Source organism: Raphanus sativus, chromosome 2 (genome assembly GCF_000801105.2).
Source record: "Raphanus sativus cultivar WK10039 chromosome 2, ASM80110v3, whole genome shotgun sequence".
NCBI classification, from domain to species: domain Eukaryota; kingdom Viridiplantae; phylum Streptophyta; class Magnoliopsida; order Brassicales; family Brassicaceae; genus Raphanus; species Raphanus sativus.
The window spans coordinates 23040860-23049292 of record NC_079512.1 but is presented as its reverse complement, the minus strand read 5'-3'; the positions used below and the strand labels follow the sequence as shown (position 1 = coordinate 23049292).

Here is an 8433-nt window from a genome sequence, read left to right as displayed (position 1 = left end):
CCGGAAATGTCTCTAAACAGATGTTAGAAAATTAGTCTGTTGGGACTTGATCCACCAGACACCCAAATTATCAAAAAGAAAATGTTTAACTATCTCAAGTTTACAAGTAAATGATCATATGATACTTTCTACAAACCTTTAGTTACAAACTTACAAGTAGTGCGAGCTTACAAATTGTTAATGACTAACTATAAATTGTAATTTTAGTAGTCTGAAATGATCATCTAGCTAACACTGATTTAAATAGAATCTAACTTGACCAATGACCATGTAAGGAGAGCTCAATATGTTGGAACCAAATTATGCAACAAATAATCGATAAGCGATGATAACAAGTCATAAGTGCGACATAATCACCTATTATTGTTATCGTCAACCCTTGGATACATAACAATTTTCCCTTAATGTCAACAAAACTCAAAACGGTATCGATTGTGATAAAGAAACAAGAACTTGTAGAATTGTAACGTGACGTGACAAAAGAGATGATTCTTATTATTAATATCAAGAACTTGTACAAAACTATCTTCAAGATGCTCATCATAATATAGAATTAAATCATCCTCTTCAAAGAGGTTACCAAAGTAAAAATAAAAAATGTTGTTCTCATCAGTGGAAGAATATTCCAAGAACAAGATGTCCTGTTGATCCAAGATCCAATTCCAAGATCCTTCAACTTCCTCTTCCTCCAATGACGTTGCTTCGACGCAACTCACATCGTCTTCGTCACGTTTCTCCATCTCTGTGTCACCTCTAACTTCAATCCAACCATCCTCCACCGCAATCCACTCCGGCTCGCCGGAAAAATTCTCATCTCCGACGAGTTTCTTGATTCGATCAGCCGGTGAAGACGTGTCTTCGTGATCCTCTTGGATTAACCGACTTCTCGAGGTTTCGCATGAATCCCAGAAACCTTGATCCAACACAGTACTGGGGGAAGTAGTATTCAGACAGTTACTAGATTGAGTTTGAGTTTGGTCTTCTTCCTCAAGAAACGGGTGTCGGAGCAATTCTTCAACAGCCCACCTCTGTTTCGGGTCTCTCCTCAGACAATTCCTCAAAAAGTCTTTACCTTTCTCCGACAAACACCCCGGAATCTCCGGCGACTCGCCGGCGAAACCAATCTTATAAACCGCAGCGACGACGTCGTTTACCTCCGGCCAAGGACTTAACCCCGTAGCCATCTCTATCACCATACACCCCAGAGCCCACACATCAGCCGGAAAACTCTGCTCTTCACCACGCGCCACCTCCGGCGACATAAACGCCGGTGTACCGGAAAACTCCAAACTCCCGTTTCCCGCCATTTTAGCGCAGCCCAAATCGGCGATCTTCGCGGTTTCTTCTCCGATCATGACATTCCGGCTCTTCAAATCGCAATGAACAACCCCTCGTTCGTGAAGATACATCAAACCTTTCAGTATCTGACGCGTGTAGGTTCTTATCGCCGGCTCCTGCAACTTCCCGCCGGAGTTCTTGATCAAATCGTGAATACTCCCGCCGGGAACATACTCCATGAGGAGATTATAAGTCAGTGTGTCGTTCTCCGTCGTTGTGTTGAAGCCAATGTACTTGACTACGTATGGAGAGCTCAGACTCGACAGAATCGATTCTTCTCTCTGCAGAAACGCCGATGAAGAAAACTCGGCGGATTTGACGGCGAAGAACTCGCCGGAGTTTGTGATTGCTAGTGAGACAGTGGCGGTTGAGCCTCGGCCTATGATTGGTCCTCTTGTCCAGTTTTGTTCCTCCATTGGAACAGAGCAAGCAAAAACAGAGGAGATAGATAGAGAAAGTAAACTTGTAGAGAGAGAGAGGTTTTAAATGTTTAAGCAAAGAGTTATGATGTGATTGTTTATATATATACACACACATGACACAACACAAGTCTTTTATGTGTGTGATGTAAATGACTTTGGCATGGGGTTATGGTGTGTCTTAATTCAAAGTTATGACACATTCTTTAAAACTTTTATTCGTATCCTCCAATTATTAAGCACAAAAACTTTACCTTATCTTTCACTTTTAATTTTAGATTTATTTTGTTATCTTTAGATCTGATACAGCCGTTTAGGTTCGAATTCAAAGATGCCATTCGTTAAAAAGGGAATAAAATATGACTTGATCATTGGTTAAGTTATTCCATTAAGGAACCATCACGACTTAATCATGTTCTTGGATGTTATTAGCAGACGTTTTATAATAAAGATCCAAATCACATTACAGTTACGTCGGCACATAATTCAAGCACAAAGGTAAAAAAAAAATGAAATGGATAATTGCCCATCAATTTTCAGTCGGTTATCTATCAGGTATACCATTAAATACATATTTAATCTTGTAAAGTTTGTGATAAGAAACTATGATTGATAAGTTTGGTAAATATATGGTATTGTGAAAAGTAACAAAAGGGTAACAATAACCTTAAGAGATGTGATGGGCATAGTTTGTATGTACTCTAATTTCAAGTGATTTGTGACATTTGTTTGCATAATAGACTATGCTTTGTATTTTTAGGAACTAATTTTTAATATATTTAAACAATATTCATCCATTAAAAACTCTTTATGGCAGATTCATGATATATCTTTTAATATATTTAAACAATATTCATCTCATTAAAATACTCTTTATGGTAGATTCATGATATATATAGATGACCCTTTTCATTAAAAACAATATTCATTTCATTAAAATACTATTTATGGTAGGTTATTATTATTTAGATAATCTCTTTCGGTTATGCTGTACTTAATAAAGAATAGAAAAGCATGCTCTGGCTGTTTGATATAAAGATATCTGAAATATACATGCCTGTCATTTTTTATACATGTTGATATCTCTTTTTTTTTAATGAATTACATGTTGATATCTCTTCGTACATTATAATATCTTTTAGTCTCATTATTCATCTGGTTATTTGATTTCTAAAAGAATACCCTGCTGATAGAAATTCCAGTAAATCCCTATAGTGTACTCTATAACTTCTATTATCACTAATGTTGACATTATAAAAAATGGGTGGATTGAACGGGCCTTGTGGTCAAGTGGCAGTGGACGGGCATGGGACGCCAACACGTTTCAGGTTCGATCATCCTGCTATGCGAAACTAAGTCACATTGTTCTGTTCACCTAACGCGGATATGAGTCTATGTTTTAGGACCCATTTGAATGCCCAGGAGAAGGAGTCCATCCGCGGGCTTGCGACTCCCCCGGGAATTAGGTCTGGTTCTAATAGTGATCCGGGTTTAACCCTTTTAGTTAAAAAAAAATGGGTGGAGCTCTTACTTTTTGTTGCTCTTTTATTTTTATTTGTTTCTCAAACATTTTGTGTGGCAGAGCCAATTGGGCGAAAGGGGATGCTTATTATGTGAATATAACAGGTTGCGAGAGTTGATTGGATGATGACAGCTCTGATGGCACGATGTCAGAGTGGCCAGCGCCGTAACTTTGATCCACCAATAAGGCGAAAATTAAAACAATTTTCTTTTGTTTAGAAAACAAGAAGTTGTGGTTCAAAAAGGAAAAAAAGGTCCCAAGTAGGGCTGGGATTTCGGGTATTCGGGTCGGTTCCGGGTAGGATCCGTTCGGGTCCGGGTATTCGGTTATAAGAAAATTGTATCCAATGGTTACTTTGAAGACTTTCGATTCGGTTTCGGATCGGTTCCCACCGGTTCCGGGTCGGTTCGATTATTTGATGAAAGTAACCATATTTTATCCGAAATAATTGGGTACCTAATTTTCGGTTTAAAAAAGTACCGAAATCAGACCCGAACCAATTGGGTCCTAACCGGTTCGGATAAAATGTATCCGAAATAAGATTTGTAACCAAAAGAAAACCGAAATTTAAACCGAACTCATCAAATGTCAAAGCACAATAACAAGAAACAAAAAGTAAAAACTGCAACAAAGCAAAACACACCAGAAACAAAACACACCAGAAACATAAGTACTTCCAAGTCAAACAAGAACAACAACTCAAAAACAGAAACATAAGTAGTAGTAGTACTCGAGTCTCGACTCTGACTCGTCACTCAACATAGGCCTGCAACTCTGACGAGTCTCCACACTTCCAGAATCCACTCTTTATTCGATATTGCATCCGGCTTCAAACTCTATGAAAACAAAACCATAATCCTATAAATGTTTTTCAAACATCAAGATCATACTGTAAAGAGATGAAAAGACGTGAATGATACCTCTCATAAGATCATCTTGTTGCTCCACATCTGAAAGTAGCTGCTCTATTGTATGAATGCCTTTCTCATTGATATGAATCTCAGATTTCAACCACTGTTCTGTGCACACCAACACCTCCACCATAAAGTGTGTCAAGCAGCTCCTATATGCGTCTAAGACTCGCCCACTAGTGCTAAATGCACTTTCTGATGCTACAGAAGATGCTTGAACCGCGAGAACATCAGCAGCTATCTGAGACAAGACCGGGAACTTCACACTGTTTCTTCTCCACCATGATAAAACATCAAACTCTGTTCCAAGTCCACTAACACCCTTTGAAACCTCTACTTTCTCTCTCAAATAAACTTCTAACTCATTACTAGAATCTTGTGTACTTGTTTCTTGTAGAAGCTCAGCGTATAGATTATCCATTCTCTCATATCCGATACCACTGCCTATAACTTGACTCTGTAAAACTGCACCTGATCCGCCACTGTCTTGAGTTTGAGTTTGAGAAGATGATCCTCCCTGAGACTGTGAACCACCTGATCCTCCACTACTAGTTCTGTATCGAAGACAGTACTCTTCATATAGGCGCCTCAGGATGTCCATAATTGATTCAGAAAGCAGAGTATACTCGATGCTTTCTTTTCCATAAAGCTTCTCAAAGCAGAGGTTAGCAAAGTGCATCTTATTAGATGGATCAAAAACAGTAGCAACGATCAAAAGCTTGTTCATCTTACAGCTCTTTGACTTACTGCTCTCAGTCTCAGTTCCTTCCCAAAGCGGATTCCAGTACTTCCTTAGCTTCCCCATCATCGCCAAAGCTTTGAGTCGCAATGTTTCATCAGGACCTGGTGCAGAGCTTAGCTTACTGACATTCCTTGTGATGGTGACAATCTCTGTGTAGATCTTGTGCGACGTAATGCTCTTTGTAGCCGAAAGCATCAAAGTTGAATTGTAGAAGATCACTAAAAAATGTACCAACCTCTCAGCTTCTTCCCAATCTTTTCTAGTCGCTGGTCCAAGCCTTTTTTTTCCATTTTCAAGCTCCAAGAAGTAGTCATTGTACGGTTTGTCTTCAGCCTCCATCTTCTCGAATGCTGCCCTGAATTTGATTGCTTGGTCTAGCATGAGATACGTCGAGTTCCATCTTGTCTTTACATCTAAGGGAAGGCTTCCTCTGCTCATCTTTCCTGTATCAACCCGAAACTCGAAAGACTTGAGTCTATTGGTTGAAGACCTCACATACTGAATCCCATTCCGAATGGCAGTCAAGCTATCATCCACCTCATTTAACCCTTCCTTCACAATCAGGTTCAGAATATGCGTTGCACACCTAACGTGCAAGAACTCACCATTCAAAACCAGTGCATCTTCACCATGGTTCATGAACTCTTCCTTGAACTTCGTCATGGCTGATGTGTTAGCTGTGGCATTGTCAACTGTGATGCAGAACACTCTTTTTATCTCCCACTCTGCTAAACAATCAACAAGCACTCTTGCAATGGTAGACCCTCTATGATCGTCAACGTTCTTGAATCCTATTATCATCTTTCTAAGCTTCCAACTTGAGTCAATAAAGTGAGCAGTAATTACCATATAGCTAACCGCAGTGTAGGGAGCAGTCCAGATATCAGTTGTGAGAGAGAGTCTTTGGTTGTTCTGTCCAAGAACTTTCTTCATCTCTGCCTTCCTCGCCTTATACATTGCCACAATCTCCTTTGTGCATGTCTTCCTACATACAGGCGGATCTAACTGGACTTTCTTGCAGAAGTGCTTCCACGCTACGCTTTCCACAAATGCTAATGGTAACTCGGCTAAGACGATCATCTCATTCGTAGCATCTTTGAAGACTTGGTCAGACACCTTAAACAAACACATGTTGCCTTCTTCATCGGGAGATATCTTTGACTGGTTCTTGGATTTATTTGCAGCCTTCCACGCAAAGTATGCCCTACAACCATTTTTGTGCTTCCTGAGATTAGAGGTTCCAGACTTCGTTGGACAGCTGAACTCCTTCTTACAGTAGCGGCATCTGCATCTGTCATAGTTGTCTGGTAGCCTGTTGAAATGGTCCCAGACATCAGACCTCGTCTTTTTCCTTGACCCTTCACCAGAACCAACATCTTCATCTCTTCCGTTCCTTTTTCCTGAACCCGGTGTTTCTACATCTTCATCTGAAGAAAGATCTTCATTCATTGGTTGATGATTGGCTTCGTCTTGTTGATGAGTTGGAGAAGAATCCATCTACATAGTCATAGATAGTAAAAATCAATATAGCTTAAGGCCTTAAGCGATAACATAAATAATTGAAATCAAAGTATCAAACTTTCATAATCAAACAATCAAAATCGATGCTCGCAGCTCACCTCTGAATGAATTCTGGAAGATGCAGACGATGGAGATAGAAGAGAATCGACTAATGGCTCCAGCTTGAATGTTTTTGATAACACTAGTTGCTCTATTTGTATTGAGAGTCAGAGACCTTCACACTTCTCGATTGCTATATGGAGAAGATGAATCGAAAAGGTAGGGTTCATAACTTCGAATTTTGGGAATTGGGGATTGTCTCGATTCTGGTTACACGCGTGTAACGGCTATGTCGGGGAGACTTAACTTCGGATGATATCGGGTATCCGATTTGGCTCGGGTAAAACCCGGATCCGACCCGTTACCCGTGGTTTTTAATATTATTATCCATCGGTTAAATTTGACTGTACCGAAGGTAAACCGAACCGGTCAAAATCGGATCGGATCCGGTTCGGATACTCGGTTCCGGTTAAAAGTCGCAGCCCTAGTCCCAAGAAAAAAACAAGATGTTAAAATTAGAGCATGCGTCACGTGCCGGGATCTCAAGCTAATTACGGGACTAGCGTAAGAGTTTAGCCTAGGGAGAATTGGTAAAATAACCAAAATACATTAAAATTATCTTTTAGAGAGAATAAAGAGAGATAGAATATAAATAGAAAATTCTTAATTTGGACTTTTTTGGTTAGGGTGCAATTTCTCTTTAGTTTATTGTTGTGGGAAATTAAAACTTTTTAGTTAATCCATGTCTCAATTTTTCTTTTTAAAAACTAATAACAAAGGCGAAACTGGAAAACAAAGTTTAAAAGTCTCATAGTAATTTTTTTTTCAATTATACATAAATACATTCTTCACATATGAAATAGATTATGTGCCGCTTCATTATGTGAACTTTCTTTAATTGGAATGCAAGCTGGGGCTATGCAAGAAGATTTATAATGAAAGAAAGAAAGAAAGAAGGTGTTGCATGAATTGATTCGCATCTCTACTTTGCTTAGAGAATACTGAATACAGTTGGATTCAGATCAGTTTTTATTTAAATTCGTATACTAAGATTAAATATTTGAATTCTAGCTAAGAGATCTTTATTAATCATTGCAACTTTTTTTTTGTTTTTGTGGGTAATGGACGGCTATAACAAAGTAACGCGGCTTCATACATGTGACTGAGAGCGTGAGGAAAAATAAAAGCTTTTCTGAAAACGTGAAGGTGAAAAATGAAGAAGTAAAATCACGCTATGCTTTAAATTGCATTATTAGCAAGTGTTTCTTGTTCATGAATACACGTTCGATTGTTTGTGTTATCTTACATATTCTGTTAATCTCAACTTCTATTTGTAGTTTGGTGCGCATGCTTTTTCCGTTGCAATGTTTTTGGAAACGTAAAAAAGGGTCAAAGTATTACTAATTTCGTATATCTAACACTAACGTTAACTGAAACTTCACAATTTCACGTTATAATGGCGCTGTAAGCTTGTAAAGAGTTTGGTTATGTTCTAAACAAACGATTATTGCATTTCTATCAGAAACAAACAAAATTAATTTACGTTAGCTTTCAAACGAATGGGTATACTTAGTATCATGCACTTAAGAAAGTGACAAATTTTGTATATACTATATATAGCAGTTTATATAGGGACGATTATTTGTGACATTTTAGCAAAAGTGAACTATGTTGGGAGTATCATGTGTTTACAGCCATATAATTACAAATTAATCACGGAAAATATGAGAACAAACTTGTTTAATAATGGAAAAATGAGTATTATTTCCCACCAAACATCAACTCTAATTAGCGCCACGAATCTGAATATACTTGATGTAATGACTGTTTTCTAAACTATTTATTTCTAGTTTACACTCGATTTTACTTCACAAAAAAAAATCCACCGATTCTTTAGCATTCATGAGAAGTACACTGATATTTTCGGTAGATAAATACAAA

General features: G+C 38.3%; 1 pseudogene; it reads right to left on the bottom strand.

Moving 5' to 3' along the window:
• Window positions 1-417: 417 nt before the first annotated feature.
• LOC108837951 (mitogen-activated protein kinase kinase kinase 18-like) lies at window positions 418-1920 on the bottom strand (annotated as a pseudogene).
• Between the last annotated feature and the right edge of the window lie 6513 nt (window positions 1921-8433).